Below are 17,590 nucleotides of genomic sequence, written 5' to 3' on the forward strand. Positions count from 1 at the left end.
ACCGGGCTGGTAACTCTGTTTTGAAGGGAATAAAAATCCCTTGACGTAATTTGTTTCCAGTCAACGTATCCATAAACCCCACTTCCTCATCTAAAAACTAAGAAACAATGGCTTAATAACCACATTTGAGGATCTTTTCCAAATTGACATCTGGTTTCTTCCATGCAACTTCTGAGGCATATCTTCTGATTCTCCTTGAAGTTGAAACTACGTTTATTCACCTCTAATCTTCCAGCACATCTTCTACTGCCCACTGTTTTTCAACAGCCACAAAAAAATTTGTTCTAAAAACCCATTTGCAAGTTCTCTCTAAGAGGTCATTCTTCCTGGTCAGGAAACTTGAACTCAGTTTAAAGAAGTTAGGTGCTGTGCTGCAGTCCCTTCAACTCATCGTGGACTCCAGTAACTTTGAGCCAATATTCTTCGCAGTCATTCCCCTTAACAGAGAAAACAAAACTTTCCCCTCTCTTATCCCTCAGCAGCATTCCACCACCTGCCCCAAGGAGCGCACCTCTGCCTTCCCTGCTTGTTTTCCACTTTCTACATAACTGAAAAGGCCATTTTTTGGTGTCCTTAGAATTTTTTGCAAGCTTCAGATAGACTAATCTCAACTGGGTGTAAGGGGAACTAGAAAGCCTCTTTCTCAAAATCTACATGTCAGTTCAACTTTATACAAGTGGTTTTTAGCATTTTCTGTTGTTTTGGAAAATACATATATAATGACACCCAGGCATGAAAAGTTACAGCAATCAGGGATAATAGGAGGGGGACCAAAAATAGTAGTTTGGAACAGAAAAGGCACCTTCTTTTCCCTTCCTCAACACTTGTCTGATGTTTCTCATTGTCTCTGCCTCTCTTCCTTGCCAACCCTTTCATGTCTACAGAATGTCCTCCATCACCCCGAATGATACAGATGATATTGAAACTCAGGTTCTTCAGGGGTTACCTGCCTTTTCTTTGTGCACTTCCATCACTCTCCCATGTGCACACTGAAAGGGAACAGAATTAGATCTTTCAAATGAAGGCCATTATAAGTAAAATTCCCTGCAGGGACAGACTTCTAAATTTTGTGAAGCTCTGTAGGGAATCAAGAAAATCTGAATTATAATAAGTTTGCTTGAATAAAGGGCTCTCCCAGGGGGGAAAAAGTTTATTTTCAAAGTTTTTGCCACCAGAGATGAAAATCTCACCACCTCCATCCCCACCACACCCTCCTAATGCTTCAGGGACTATGGGGCTGGTCTCACTGTCAAAGAAAAGAAGAGGCCTGTGGCCACACTCCAGATAATCCAGACAAAGGGGTAGGTGATAGAATTCGGGAAGGAGGGAGTTGCTGGCAAACAGCAAGACAGAGGAAATGAAAGCAACTCATCTGAGATCTCTGTAAACACCTCTGTTAGGGGCCAGCAAAACTGGCCAACAGGCCCAGCTAAGGGGGTGTACAAGAAAGGGGACAAAAGGGATAAGAGATTAGGAGTGGAGAATGGCTCAAACAACAGATTAACGAGGCCCAGGAAGTAGTAAAATGAAATAAAAATATATTTGTGGTAACCCTTGTGCCATCCATGTACTTGATCCTATTTGGTCACCTTCCAGTGGTGACTGCCAACTTACGGATTGGATGGCATCAAAACTCGTACCAGGATGGACAAAATCCAGTGTGCCCCTTCCATAGACTATTACACAGCCTCAAACAACGCTTATCACCTACTACAACATAGATGAAGCTCGAGGATATTCTGCAAAGTGAAATAAGCCAGTGCCCAAAAGGAACTATTTCACGATTCTACTCACAGGAAGGAACCGAAGTCATCATAATCACAGAAACGGAAAGTAGAAAGGTGATTGCCAAAGGAAGTGGGGAGAGGGAATTAGGGTTTCACAGGCAGAGTTTCAGTGTTGCAAGATGAAAAAATTCTAAAGATCTGTTGCAAACAAAATGAATACATGTAACACTACCAAACTGTACATTTAAAAATGGTCGAGATGATAAATTAAACCTTATATGGGTTTTCCACAACAATAATAAAAAATTCATATACACCAAACCTCCAGTGGATTTTCCCATTTTCTTTCACTGTCTCATGCCTGGACAACATGAATTGTGCAGCAATCTACCTAGTCAGCAATTGGTTCTTGCAGCAATCCAAACGTAAGCATCCTAAATCAGCAATGTTCTGCTCTATTCATTTGAGCCACATGCTCTCAGTCAATCCCCATCAGTCACAGCCAGTCCCTCCTGCTGATCTGAAGGCTCCTACTATAAATGTAGAAATAAGAGTGGGGGAAGTGCTAGTCTATGCAAGGTAAACAGGGACCTCAGTCTCCATCAACCATGGCAGGAAGGCACTGCTAACATGGCCACACACTCTTCTCAAAGACCTCAATCTAAAAATATATGTTTATAAAAAAAAAAAAAAAGACCTCAATCTATCGGTAACTCTAAATGTGAAATTGTTTAAAATAGAAAATGAAGACTACTAAAAATGAGCAAACTTCCTAACTTCCTAATACAGACAAGTTTAAAAGGTTGGAACATTTTCTTTTCTTCCATATCACTCGGGCATATTTTACTTAAGTTCTCTAATCACGTATTTCCCTTTGACCAAGGTAGTATGTCTAGTAGAAAGAACATACACAATCTTGGGTATGAGTCCAGATTCTGTGGTTTATTAGCATGTCTCCTCAGGCAGGTTCCTTATGGTCTCCAAGTCTGAGCTTCCTCAACAGTATGAAGTGGGATAAAAATGCACATTGTCTCCTAAGGCTGTCATGGTAGGTAAACAAGAAAACAGAAATGAAAGAACTTTGGTGTTGGAAAGGTTCTTGCAACTGTAAACTGTGAGTTTTAACAGAACTGAAGAAAAGAGAGGGCATATGGCATTACCTGTAATCTTGGCATTTCTGTGTTCATCTGCCATGCTGGTTACATGGGCAGCATGTGGAAAAGAACGTGGTACAAACCTTGATATAAGTAGCGATCAAATTCTGCTGTCACAGAACTTGAGATGGCAAGTAACATTGTTCACATATGATAGTGGCACCAAGCATCATTAAAGAAAAGTCTTCTTTAAGAGTCCCTAGTGGTGGGGCTCCTGGGTGGCTCAGTGGGTTAAGCCTCTGCCTTCAGCTCAGGTCATGATCCCAGGGTCATGGGATGGAGCCCCACATCCGGCTCTCTGCTCCGCGGGAAGGCTGCTTCCTCCTCTCTCTCTGCCTGCTTGTGATCCCTCTCTCTCTCTCTGTCAAATAAATAAATAAAATTTTTAAAAAAAATTTTTTTAAAAAGAGTCCCTAGTGGCTCTCCACGTTACTCACCTGTAAATGAGTGATCCATAAGGGTTTATGCCTGAAATTACATGATAATGCTAAATAAACACTACCTTTTGTTTCCATTTCTTTATTCCAGAAAAAGACCATCTATTTTTGAATCACTTATTCTGCCCTCCTCTGAAACATGGCAATAGAGAAAAAAATAAATCATTTTTGTCTACTTGTTGACCCAAAAGAGGTTTCTCGATAATTTCAGATTCAGCACTACACTTGGAAAACAAACACTAGAATTTTTAGAGCTGGTTAATTATTCCTCCTTATGAAGGCTAATTCAATAAATGACCCAATTGTTGATTAAGTGTCCTCGCTTTCTTTCATGCGAAAGCACTTGAAAAGTATGAGCCACTTTACAAATATAAGGGATGATGTAAGATGTTAATTGGCATCTTCAGGAAATATTTTCTGTTGATTCATCATGCACTTGCTAAAATGGGAGGACACAAGAACAAAATAAGTCTGCAAGGTGGTTATTCTGATTTGGTAATATCTGTGGTTGTCACTCTCTACTTTAAATGCATTCCTGGATAATGTTATTTATTGCTCATTCCATTCAGACCTACTCTCCTCGCTCTGTCAAATGCAGAAGAACACTTTATGGAATTGCAAAGGAGAGCCGAACTTTTCTCTAAGCCTTTCATAAAGAGTGCAAGAGACCAAATCAGGTCTCTTGGGTAGACTATCCTTCGTAGTTCTACCAATAGAAAAAGTAAAGCATAGTGATTGGGAACACAGGCTAACTGGGTTTAAATCCCAGATTCACCACTTGCTAGATGTGTGCCCCTGGGAAAAATTCTTCATCTGTAAATGGCAATGATGATGTTATATTCCTTGATAGGGAAGGTATGGGAATTAAATGAGATAGTTTATGTGTGAATCACTTAGCAACGTGCCTGGCTCAAAAATGTTGTTAACGAGTAGCAGTTAGTAGCAGTAGTGTTTTGTATTTCCATCCACAGAATGGAGAATTGAACCGATCATTTACAAAGCCAAAGTCAAAAGGTCCAAGAAGTTTGGAATGGCTATAGAAATTGTGTGATATTCCTTTCTGCCCTTTGTACACAGGTGCACCTTTTGCAAAGAGGCATGTGTGTACCTATAGATGAGTTTGATGGGCTATCACCACTAATGTCCTCCAGATACTGGTCGTAGCCTGCTGTAACCTTCACAGAGTGCTTCATCTGCTTAATGCTGATGTGGCACAAATCTAGGTCACTTACAGGATGTTCACTGTAGTCATTGAATGGTGCCCCCAAATCCTTCATTTTCTTTCTACTTTCAAGAAGTGTCATGCCGACTATGGAACCGAGGCTAGAATGTAGTGTGAGTTTCATATGTCTGTGATTTTGATATGTATGGATTTTAGATCATCTTCCATCTCTTTTAAATCAAAAGGTAAAAGAGCAGCTCATTCTGTAGGTGGCCTACAGCCATCCTAGGTAGGTCAATTTCACACACAAAAAAATAAATATGACAGATAAGTAAGGAGACAGAGTTTATCTAGGTCAATATGGAGAATATGACTCTCCCAAGACAAAAACAAGAGGCTCCCAGCTACGTAGGAAATCAAAAGGAAAGATGTTATAAGGCTGACATATTCCTAGGAAAAAAGCAGTACTCTAGGATTTTTGAAGCAAGCGTAGTGTAGGAGTGGCTTTGTCTATTCAGGGACCCTTCTGTTTTATGAAGATTTTCAGGTTCCAAGCATGTCCGTTTTTAAATATTCTAATACATTAAACCCCAAATTTAACAAAGTAATCAACTGGGGGAAAACGCATTGCAATAAGATGATCCACAGAGTTCCTTTAAATATCATTTCCTTTATCCAAATTCATTTTTTAACTGCATTTTTCAAGCCTGTACCTCTAAGGAAAAATCACAATCAGGGAATAATAACCTATTATCAGAGATATTTGCATTGCTCCCTCCAAAGTGACAGCTCGGGTTGTTTATATAAGAAGTGGAGAACAGCAGGCCAACATCTTCAACTCCAGCATATCCAAATTCTGCTGAAATGTCTGCACACAAGCAAATAGCAGAGTTGTCAGGGGCCTTAAAATAAAAGTCAAGTACCGTGCTCAATGCTATATCGAAAACGTAATTTATCACATAAATAAAACTCCCTCAGCAGTGTCCTCTTTCCACACAAAGGACAATGGCACGTTAGTTCTTATTAAAACTATTAAGCACCAGAGGAAAAGCATCTTCAAAGTTCAGGGACAGTCACAAGATGCAAAGCTTGCAAACTTCTTTTGAACCACTCAGTCTTCAGCAGGCGCCATGACCTGAAATAAACCTGAAACTCTCCAAGATACAGAGTTATCTGGTTGGTAAATTCAGTGGTTAACATCTAGGTCTATACAGCCAATATCCTGGGCTAAGTCCTTATGTAAGCCAATTGGCCTAACTATATTTCAGACCATACCTTTGAACGTAGCCCCATTCCCTATTAACTATGGAAAGGGAAAGTGTATGAATCGGTGCCAACCCACCTTTGTTAAATGGAAACACAAGTCAGAGAAATTTCTGTTGGCTGTCATCAGGAGTGTCATCTTCCCATGCAAAAGTTAGTTTATTCAGAAAAGTGAGCACAGGGACATATAAAACATTTCTCAAGGGGTCCCACCTGTTGAGAGGTGTTTACCTTGAGATACATAAGAAGAAGATTCTGAAGGAGCAATCCCGATGTCTGACAAGACTAGCAAGAGGGAATATAAAAAAGATATTTAGTAATAAATGTACTATGACTTATAAGCAAGTGTTATTGTTTATAAGTAAACTCTAAGTACATGGGAAATGTTGTCAGGGGGCAACCTTCTAAACCATTTAGTATAGAATTCTGCCTCCAAAAGAGGCATGTGGGAGAATGGCATGATCCGTCATGAAATCTTCCTCAAAAATCACAAGAGTGAAAAGTTTCTAGAGAATAATGACAGCAATATGACAGTCCCAGAGAGTCAGAGAAGCTCTGGTCAAAGCCAATCGCAACCAACTACCTAGAGTCCAAGCACGGTGGATTTACTTTTTTTTTAAAGATTTTATTTATTTATTTGTCAGGGATAGAGGGAGAGAGAGAGAGAGAGCACAGGCAGACAGAGAGGCAGGCAGAGGCAGAGGGAGAAGCAGGCTCCCTGCCGAGCAAGAAGCCCGATGTGGGACTCGATCCCAGGACCCTGAGATCATGACCTGAGCAGAAGGCAGCCGCTTAACCAACTGAGCCACCCAGGCGTCCCGGGTGGATTTACTTTTTAATGCATATTTTCTGGACATGGCGGCTTCACAGGCCAATAAGATAATGCAGAAGATGCTAGTAGCTAATAACTTCTCTGGTTCTTCCCCAGTTCTTGTTCACCTTTACTAGTTTTCTCTCACCACCGGCTTACAATGGGTATTGCTCTTCCTCTCTCCTTGTAAGAGGCTTCAGGCTGTGACTACCAGTCAAAATCCAGCCAGAAAAACATATCACTTTTTTTTTTTTTTAACAGAGAGAATTTAATAATCGGGAAAGGGCTGCACTGGTTTTAGAAGGTTGAAAAAAAAGTTTGAGGGTCGTCTGGGTGGCTCAGTCGGTGAAGCATCTGCCTTCAGCTCAGGTCGTGATCCCAGGGTCCCGGGATGGAGTCTCCGGAGTCAGGCTCCCTGCTCCACGGAGAGCCCACTTCTCCCTCTCGCTCTGCTCCTCCTCTCTGCCCGTGCTCGCTCTCGCTTGCACTCTCTCTCTCTCTCAAATAAATAAATAATCTTTTAAAAAGAAAAAAGGTTGAAATAATATCTGCAGGAATCAGCCACCACCTCTAAGGCTAAGGAAACAAAAGAAAGGTTGGAGTTGTCAGAACCCAGAAAGATGGAGGATTTGCTCTGTGGAGGTAGGACGCACTCCTCTGAGAAGGGAATGCCAGCCAGCTGCTTCTGGTGCCTCTGAGGTGGCATGATGAGACTGATTCTCGGCGTTTAAAGAAGGGTCAGCTACTGCCGTGGGGGTGAAGAACTACTCTTGCAGCCATGCTGACTGGGAGAGAAAGGAAGCACGAAGGAGCAAGTCCCTTCTCCTTCCTCTAGCTTTCCAGAGTCGCTTTATTTCCCCGACTGTCAGGACGTAGCAGAAATCCAGCTGGCAATAGAGAAATGCAGTTAGCAGAGTCCCAGCCCCAGCATCACAAAACAACGACCGAAGGGGTGAGTTGGGAGCTTTGAGACAGTAGCTTAATAACGAGCACACTGTGCAATGAGGTGTTAGATTTCCATGTCATTGTTGTTGCCAGAGTTACTCAGATATGCTTACAGTTTGGACGAAACATTAATTGGAATGGACTGGTTGCCACAGAGGATTTCATCATTCCTGAATCCGTAAGAGGGTGTTATTGGGAAACCTCAACCAGAGTCGCTCGACATGTTTGCGAGAATAATTCTGACTCCCCTTTTGTTGAAGCGTGGATACTCAATATTCATCACCACTTTTTGCTTTTGTTCAGGCTCAAGTCTGTAGCCTGCCTGCTTCCTTAAATGATTCTGTACACATGGTAAGTGGTCAGGTGGCCAGTCTCCAGAGTTCTGGAAGCATGAAGCCTGAGCTGGGCCATCTGTTGAGTGCGTGCTGTTTTGTATCACACACGGGGAAGTGGTGGGCAAAACCCAGAAGCACACTGGAGGCCTAATGAAAATAGGACCAGTTAAATCTTTCCTCTAAATGTTCATTAGGCCATCTGCTCTTATTAGTATCCTTATCATTTGGAAACATGACAGAGTTAAGATAAGAGAGACAATCTGTGGAATGCTGGTCTAACTTGAAATGAACTTTTGAGTAGCGCCATCATGAGTTCTGATATTTCTCTTCCCATTTAGAACCCTGCCCACTTATATCTTAATATCTCCATGGTACAATTTTTTAATATGTCCTTCCTGAATATTATACCAGAAAGAAGGCTTAGCAATAGCTACAGAAATGAAAACATAATCTTGGAGTGGCTGATCAATGAAATCAGACCATTTCATAAAAGCTGTGCAGTCATACTTCTGGCCTGTAAATTGCTTTAGATGCCAAAGGGAATTGGAAGCTTGGTCTGTTCTGTCAAGCCAATACTATAATATTAACAACCTGCAACAGACAAGTTCCTGCAACTTCTCAGCAGGAAGAAACTGCAGAATGACTCCAGGAGCTTCTTCTAAGTCCTTGGCTCCTTTGCAGGCAAAGCCTTGGCTCTCAGGAGGATAAGAGCCCCATTTCTCACTATGTGAAGACCCGCATGGTCCTCTCTTGCCTGAATTCACTCAGAATGTATGACCTCATCACCTCCCTCACATTTTATCCCATGATACCTCGGACTGTTCCCTAGTTGTCTTGCCTTCTGCATGCATGTCTCCCACAGTGCTGAATATACAGTAGGTATTTCATAAATACTTGTAAAATGAAAAGGAAACAGAGACTCAAGGGGAAAATAGCAAAGCTTTCATGGGTCTCTCCCTACCCGTGGAAGTGCTGAAAGGGTTAAGTTCTTTGAATCTAATGGTAAAACCCAAGATGCAGAGAGATACAAATAGTAAGTCGGCAAGTAGCATCATGTACAATATGTTCTTCTTACAATAACAATCAAATTTACAAACAAATTAGCTGTGCAGTCTGAAGGACATTCTGTAGTTTTCACACTGGGCCTTCATCTCCTGCTGATAGATGACTTTGACTGTAAATTGAAAACTGGAAGTGGTTAAACATTCTGTGTATTCACAAGTGCCATTTCCAAAATTGAGGCTTCAGAGAGGAGATGCAGAAAAGGGTCGACGGAAACTCAGAGCAATTATGCCTGTTATTAAGATGAGGTAGTGGCAATTACACAGCAGACTCAGAGAGAGTGTGTACGTGCTGATTGCTCGGAGGGAGCCTGTAAGAACAAACTTTTATAGCACCCATCAGGCCTTGGGTCTCTAGAGGAAGTAGAGATTTTCCGCCACTCTGTCAGTGTGCTTTTGGACAGAGCTTATGGCCCCAGGAACCATCTTGGAAGGGATACATGCTTGTTTTCTTAATGAGCTTGAATGAAACTCTTACATAATAGAATGGCTTCATTCACTGTTTCTTTCCTCTAGGATAACCATTCTCAAGCTTCTGGGCATCAGGACCCCTTTGCACTCCTAAAAACTGTTGGGGATCTCAAAGAACTCTTCTGTATGTGGGTTTTATCTATCAATATTTGCCTTATTAGAAATTAAAATGGTGGGGGCGCCTGGCTGGCTCACTCAGTCTGTAGAGCATGTGACTATAGATCTCAGAGTTTTGAGTCTGAGCCCCATATTGGGTGTAGAGATTATTAAAAAATAAAATCTTTTTAAAAAAAAGAAATTAAAACTGTGAATTTTTTCAACACAAATATATGCTAGCCACAGATACCCTCTGTAAAACTCCACTCACTGTACACTCATGAGAATGTATAAAAGGAAAATAGTATTATTTAAAAAATAGTTTGACTTCACAGACCTTGAAAGAATTCCAGGGACTCCTAAAGTGCACAGACCAAAATGCAAATGCCATATGACCTCAATTCTAAGACACCATGGATCATAAGACATAGCATCAATTTGACAGCTTGGGGGTAGGGGAGAAATGCTCCATTAAATGTATGTAGTGATTAATAAGACACATTCTCACTTCAGAAAACTTAAAATATGGAAGAAGTAGGAAATGCACTTCTTAAGATTGAGGAAATATGCCAATTTCTACTAACCTCTGTGGGTCTCCGGAAACCCAGATTTACTGACTCAAACATGTTGATGAAAAATAGTATTTCTTACAACCTATTTGCATTTCATAATTTTTAAATGCTTTCACAAATTGAAAATATTACAGTCAGTGAGGCACTAATGTTTTCATTCAACGAACATTTGCCAACTGTAATGCCAGATACTGGGAATGCAAAAATGAATGAGACCACATCCCTGCCCTTGAGGACTCACAGACCTAGCACAAGGCATAGGAAGGCAAACATATATTTACAGTATGATAAAGAAGCATTGGATCTGAATGAGTCATGAGGCTGGAAGCAGCTTGAAGTACCCAAAGATGGAGCACTGGGTATTCAAGAATGCTTGAGGTTAATCACTAAGTTTAAGCAATTAGTCATCCCCCAAACAAAGGGCTGCCCTGGTGGACTTTGCCATATGTGTCAGTCACTTTCAGACATTAATGTATTTCAATTTAATTTAATTTTGCAAACACCGGTGATCTACCCAGAGACATAGAACTAGAAATCTGTTAGAACCATTTGACCATAATGGTATAGTCAGTAACACTGGTCAAAAAGAAAACCTAACAGAACATTTTTTTCATTGTGATTAGATTAAACTGAGAATAACAGAAACCCAACCCCCCAACATAACAATGACACAAGCACAACAGCAGCCAGACTAAGGTATACAGTGCAGGACTAGGATGGCAGCTCCATGAGATCATTTGGGGCCCAGGCTTCTGTATTTCTGCTCTGCCATCCTAACGCATAGCTTCCATTTTCATTGGCTCCTCATGGTCTAAGACATCTGCCAAAAATCTCAGCCAATATATTCATATTACAGAATGGAAGGGAGGGCAGAAAGAGACCCCTTCCAATTGGGTCAGCTCTCTTTACATAGCCACTGAAAGCATCAATTTAATGGTGGATATTTTTAAAAAGAGAGGGGGCACCTGGGTGGCTCAGTCAGTTAAGCATCTAACTTTGGGTTTTGGCTCTGGACAGAGTCATGAGATCTAGCCCCATGTCTGGCTCCACACTGGGCATGGAGCCTGCTTATGATTCTCTCTCCCCCTCTCTCTGTCCCTCCCCTGCCTCTCTCTCTTTCTAAAAAATAATAATACAAATGAAATAAAAATGTGGATACTTCCATACTTCCTCTTACATCATATCGACTTGAACTTTATCACATGGCTACAGAGAATTGCAAATAAGACTGGAATATCTTCTACTGTAGACAGCAGTGTGCCCAGATTTTTTTTTTTAATGGGAATTTACTACTATGGAAGAAAGAGTAAATGGATGTTAGGGTAGGCCTAGAACTAGTAGTCTCTGCCACAGGCATCATAGTAACCATAAATTTAGCATTTTGTTTTGACCCTGATACTGTCTGAGCTTCTTCAAATTTATAAAAGCCATCTAGAGAAAGTTTGGTTTTCTGCAGCTAGAAAGCAAAATGACACCTTTCAGAATGATGGCCCCTATTGATCTTGCTTTTAAAAAGTAGAAATTATTAACAGATGAAATACACCAGGACTGCCTTGAAGATTTTTGTTGTTTGTTTTGCTTTGCTTTGTTCCCCCACTACCAAAACATTTTAAGAACACTGGAGTAGATGTAATTTTAATCTGTAGGTTCAGCAGCAGAATGGTTTTTAAAGATCAGTCCAATTGTACCTCTTGATTAGATTAATCCTGACTATTCATCTGTAGTGAATAATGTGACTTAAATGTCCGTTATTCTGATTGGGCAACCATGAAGACAGACCACACTGATGCATTTGACCAAAGGTTGAGAGGTTCCTCGAACTCTCCAGCTGCTATTCAGAGAAACACAAGAGTGTGGGTCTGAGAAAATGGGAAATAATTTGCCAGTTGACAAGTCCATGTAATCCTGGTGTATTTCATCTTCTAATAATTTCCACTTTTTAAAAGCAAGATCAATAAGAGCCGTCACTCTCAAAGTCGTCATCATGCTTTCCAACTGCAGGAAACCAAACTTGGTCCAGGCAGCTTTTTCCCTCTTTTATAAATTTGAAGAAGCTCAGACAGTATCAGTGTCAAGAAATGAGAAGGCCATTTGAAACCTGACAAAAAGTGATGCTAACAATCTGGAGTTGTCAGCTTTTAGAAGCATGGGGAAATCTAACATGGAGTTGGCAGAACACCTGGCAGAGAGCACTCAGTCCCGTCACTGTATCTTCCCCAGGGCTGGCATACTACAGAAGAGATAATCATACATTTCCTGGAAATTCCTACTGAAGAGGCCTCAGAGATCAAAATCAAACAGAGTCGTTTTTCAAATGAGCCATAAGACTGAAAATGTAAAGGATGGAGATTAGAAGTGTCATGTTTAGGATGGGGAGAAGGGGCTTTTGGGAAACAACTGGTTTCCGCAGCACAAACTTTGGGGAAAGAAGTTATGAGCACTTGGTGGCAATTGTATAGTAACAGTCAGGATATGTTTCTGAGGCTCTTCCACAAAAGTCCATTTCTTGAAATAGATGGAATGCAACAGAAATAGTCAAGTACCCTGTGTTGCTAGCAACCCCTTGTAGGTACCGGAAAATAAAGGAAAGGAAGTCAGCAAAAGACTATAAACTCTGTGAAGGCAGGACCCAGTCTGTCTCGGTTAGACTGGCTCCCTAGTGCCTAGCATAATGCCTGAAATAGATATTTATTAGTAAAAGAAAGGAAAATAATTAAAGTAGCATGCTCTGCACTTGGAATTATACCAAGAAGCCTGTTACACAAAGCTGGGGACTCCAAGGAATAAGCTAAAATATTAGCTGTGAAATTGGCTGACATGTATGTGAAGTAATATACCCCTATATAAGCCAAATTTTTTGGAAGACACATAGCTTAGAAGGATTCTTAAGAAATGAAATCAATGAGCAGGGGGGAAATGGCTGGTGACATAGAAGCAAGGGAAACTTTGAAAGACCATGACTCCTGTATGAGTGAACTCCAAAGTTCATGAGATCACCAAGAGGGAGGATATTGCAATAGACAGGAACTCACCAGAAGAAATTCAGACATGTTCCGTGATAAAAAAAAATAAATAAATAAATAGCAGGCCTTTATAGAGCTCTTCCTGTGTACCAGGTACTATGCTAAGTGCTTTATATAGATTTTTTTCAATTCCTGTAATAAATGCTTGAGAGAAAATATTATTACTGTACCCAGTTTCCAGATGAGGAAGCTGAGGCTCAGGCAGGTTAACTGATTTGCTCCAACATTTAGCTATGTCTGGAGACATTTTTGTTGTCACAGTTTAGGGGGAGGTGCCACTGACATCTTAATGCACAGGAGACCCTCCACAAAAAATGAATGATCTGATCTCAAATGACAATCGTGCCTCAGGGGAGAAATTTAAACCCTGCCCCTGGCAAACATTTAAACATCCTTTATCACCACTATATACCTTACTTCGACTTTATGCCCTAGTAACCCCGACCCACGTTATTTAAAGTCCTGTTTTCATTCCGTCTTTTCCCTCTGCTGAAATCACTTCCTCCCTTGGCTTCCTTCATCTCAGTACCTTAGCTTCCTCCTTCAAGATGAAGCTGACGTTTCTCTTCTAGGAGCTATTGTCCCAAACTCCCTCTCCTCTGTTCCCATGTCACTCTGGGCATACGTCTGGCATGGCACCTAACCACATTATATTTAAATGAGTTGTTTCGGGATCTGCTTCTCCCCACCCCCCGCCTTGACTGTGCACTAATCAAGGGCAGGCAGGGACCTGTTTTCTTTCCCTTGATAATAGTGCCTGGCACAGAGTAGGCACCCACAATGCATTGAACCGAAAGATGGCAAGTAACAGAGACAAAGACAAATCACTCAACTTCTAATCAGCTTTGATGTTCTCCGCCAAAGAGAACAACCCTTAGATGAATTCAAACGAGGAAAGGGGAAGCCAGAATTGGTGAGGAGAATGTGAAGAAGTGTGTCCACTCTACTAGCTGAAGAATCGGATGGCATAGAGGCTAAGAGCACATATCCAGAAATGGTTCTATCAGTTGTTTCTTTCTCAAGCGATTGCTCTAAGCATATAAAGTAATAATCCATGCAAAGAGCCTGACACACAGGAAGCACTCAATAAACAGTAGTTACTTTTATTAAAGGCTCAGATGAGTGGCCCTGGAATTGTATAGGTGTTATTGATTAGGATCCATTCAAAGGAAGGGGAGGCACCTATTTATACTTTAAAAGTAAGTCAATTTAAAGAAAATATTATATCAATAACAATGCTGGTGTTATGGGCAGGGCAAAATTCATAAAGACACGTCGACAACTGAAGTCTGGTAAACAGAACTGAAAGGGCACTGTGCTGAATGGTACATGGACTAGATCCATTCTAGCGCGAAAGGTCTTTGACTTTGAAACCATTATTAATGTTAATCCTGTTTACCATCCCCTACTCTGTCCAGGCACTGCGCTGAGCACCTAGGATCACTATGTCATTTAATCCACGCAGTAACTCTACCAGAGAGACTGTTGCTAGCCGCTTTTCCTCGTGGCAGATGAGGAAACCAGACACTCATAGAGGTTACCTCAGTTGCCTACAGTGGCACACAGTACAGGAAGGAACTAGCATTCGAACTGCTAGAAAGAGCCCAAGTATAGAAATTATGGTCTGTGTCGACAGTGGGGGATTAAGTTTATGACTGAGTTAAGTTTATGACTGAGGAATTTTCTAGTTCAGTCTAACTAAGGGCTCATACGTAAATACTGCATTTACACATGGATTTTCCCCTATAGGACTCTGCTGCTTTATGTACTGTTAGCTTTGGTCACAATTAGCTGGATCTTTAAACCACCCACAGGAATGGCTGACCTGAGAGTTAAGTCCCTTTAAGGCACATTTTCAATTAGCAGAGGAAGACATAGTGCTGTCAAGTCTTGACATCCAGACCAAGAGCTCCTTTCCGCTCAGGGTTATTTCTCAGGGCGCATGGTGGCTGGGAGATGGTCACATTCCCCCAGCCGGCGGCTACACCAGTGACCTTTAATGCCAGTTTAGCATAAATATATTTTGACATTTCAAACAAATTAATGTATTTTTACAAGGTGGGGCAACCACCACAAATTAGGCCAAATGGTTTGCCTGTAGGCCAGGTCACCAGGCAGAGATTCCAGAACTTGCCTGCTATTCCATCTCTTTCTGCTCCCACCCCCAAAGGAAATGTTTCTTTGTCCCCAGAAATCATGTGGACAAGTGCCAGCAACCCTCAGGGATTAACCAGAGCTTTACATTAGTAACTCAAAATTCTAGGGTCTCTGCAACTAACAGATGCTAATTCTCACTGCCAGAATCAGCTCAACGATTCTGGTCCATATATTACGTTGTGTGTTATGGAAATGCCTCGGTAGTAAATATAGTGTTTCTATTGTGTGGCTATAAAGCACCAGTTCCTTGAAAAATTATCTGGAAATGGGAGTATTTAACACGAGAAGGATATAAAAGGAACTGACAACCTAAGGGAGGTGAAAATGTCCAGGTTCTGAAAAGGCAGACCTTGGATTACTAAGTAGCCACACATCTTTCATTTGAGCAGATTTCATAGACAAGCTGCCCAGCCAAATCAAATGGGAATTAAAGGGATTCTGTGTAGCTAGTACAGAAAGTATTTCAGAAGCACAAAGGCCACTTTAGTCACAGGAAACTGCCAGAGGGTGACTTATTTGATGGAAAAGAAAACAAACAGACACAATAGCTGGTGTATTTTTGAGGCAATATTAAATCTAATAAACATGACACCAATAGTATTGACTTAAATCAGGTGGGGTGAGTTGAAGAATTTAACAGCTTATCTTCCAACTACCAGCCTTTATCTCCGAGGCAGCCCTGACAGCAGAGAACAGAGTCCAAAACATGTCCTTCTCTGACTCCTGCCAGGTGTGTGCCGTCCCCGGCCTCTGCCCTGGCCTCAGCTCTCAGAATGGAGATAATTAGAACGTCATTTCTGCCAGCTTTGTTTTTTCTGGGTCACTGACTTCAGACTTGATCGAAATAGGAGTGCTATACTGAAATAAATTCATTTCCTCTTCCTCAGCCAGCCCCAGGTTATTTCCTGGGGGACTGTGCTCCACAGGAGCCGCGCACGCGGACAGCTGCTGTACGGGAGCGACAGTGTGTATGGAGGGCCAGAGCAAGGGCTCCTGGTGGAGGAGGCGACACCCTCCACAGCAGTGGCTCTCCTTCTCCCTCTCCCTCTTGGTGACAGGGCGCTGACAGGCACAGGCCTCAGACAGACGTGCTGAGGAACACATCACAGCAAACTGCTCCGGGAGCTGTTAAAGCTGGTGTTTAGTGTTTATCCAATGGCCTCGGTCTGAAAGGCTCTGTAGAACATGCATAACACAACTCAGCTTTATACTCCATTAGTATTCAAATTCTTAGCTGCCCAGAGGCATATGGTGCTGACCGGGGAAGGCCAGTCTATATGGAGGTCGACGGCATGCAGAGACATGGGGTTAGACACTCAGAAACAGGAACAGAAAGCACCAAGTGGTAGGGAGGGGAAGGCCAAAGACAACCTTTGTCTTCATTACAACATCACCAGTTGCCCTCCATTAAGACGCAAAATGAAAGGGAAGGCCTGTCTCACAGTGGCCTTTGTGCACTTCATGACGAAGAGTAAGGCCTCTTCCAGCCAGGGATGGAGTGGGCCTCCCAGTGTAGTGGGAGTCCGGATCTTGTTTTCAGACTTACAGATTCAGTGAAAAAAACTGAAAGTTTCCTTGGGCTTTCACTCAAGGCAAGAAAAGTAGCCAAATTCCTGTTTCTATTTTGGCCAGGAATGGGCCAGCTTTGTCTGTCTTTGTCCGACCTAAGGGAAGAGCTGTAAAGTATAGAAGAGTGAGTGAGTGGGGGGCCAGAGGGTGCGTGGAACACAGTTCCCTGAGAAGTACCCAGTGATAAAATAGCTATTGAGATGTCAAGGCAGGTACTGGACTGACCACTACGTCCAGAAAAGAACTAGAGTGAAGCTGTGTCTGGTTGGCATGTGTGTCCCAAGCGCCTAGCACAACGTTGGACCCAAGGTACAACACACACTCACACACAGCAGTCCTTTTGATTCTGACTGCCCTTAACATGCCTTAAATCCATCTTCTTCTCTCCATGCCCACTGCTACCATCCTAATTAAGGCACTCTCATACCGCACCTGGCCCACTGCACAAGCCTCCTAACTGCAGGCCTGGCTCTTCTCCTGCCTCCTTTACTAGTATCTTCTCAATAGCAGCCCGTGTGTTTCCTCTAGAACCCAGATATGTCACCCTCCTACTTAAAGCCCTTTAGTGGTCTCTCTCACCCATCAGCACAAAGCTGCACATTGCCTGGTGTATTAATGGGCTAGGACTTCTGTAACAAAATACTCTGACTCTTGGTTTCAACACAGGTTGTAATCTTGGGGTCGTGGGATCGGGCCCTACACTGGGCTCCCTGCTCAGCATGGTCTGCTTGAGATTCTCTCTCCCTCTCCCTCTTCCCCTCCCACTCCTGCTCGCTCGCTCTCGCTCTCTCTCTCTCCCCCTGAAAT

The 17,590-nt window shown here is 42.1% G+C and overlaps 1 protein-coding gene across 1 annotated transcript in view; it reads left to right on the forward strand.

Moving 5' to 3' along the window:
* Positions 1-17,590, forward strand: part of TENM1 (teneurin transmembrane protein 1) — a 797,330-nt gene that overhangs the window by 731,401 nt on the left and 48,339 nt on the right. The window lies entirely within an intron of this gene.

Source organism: Mustela putorius, unplaced genomic scaffold, assembly GCF_011764305.1.
Source record: "Mustela putorius furo isolate JIRA1106 unplaced genomic scaffold, ASM1176430v1.1 tig00003901_pilon_pilon_pilon, whole genome shotgun sequence".
Taxonomy (NCBI): Eukaryota; Metazoa; Chordata; class Mammalia; order Carnivora; family Mustelidae; genus Mustela; species Mustela putorius.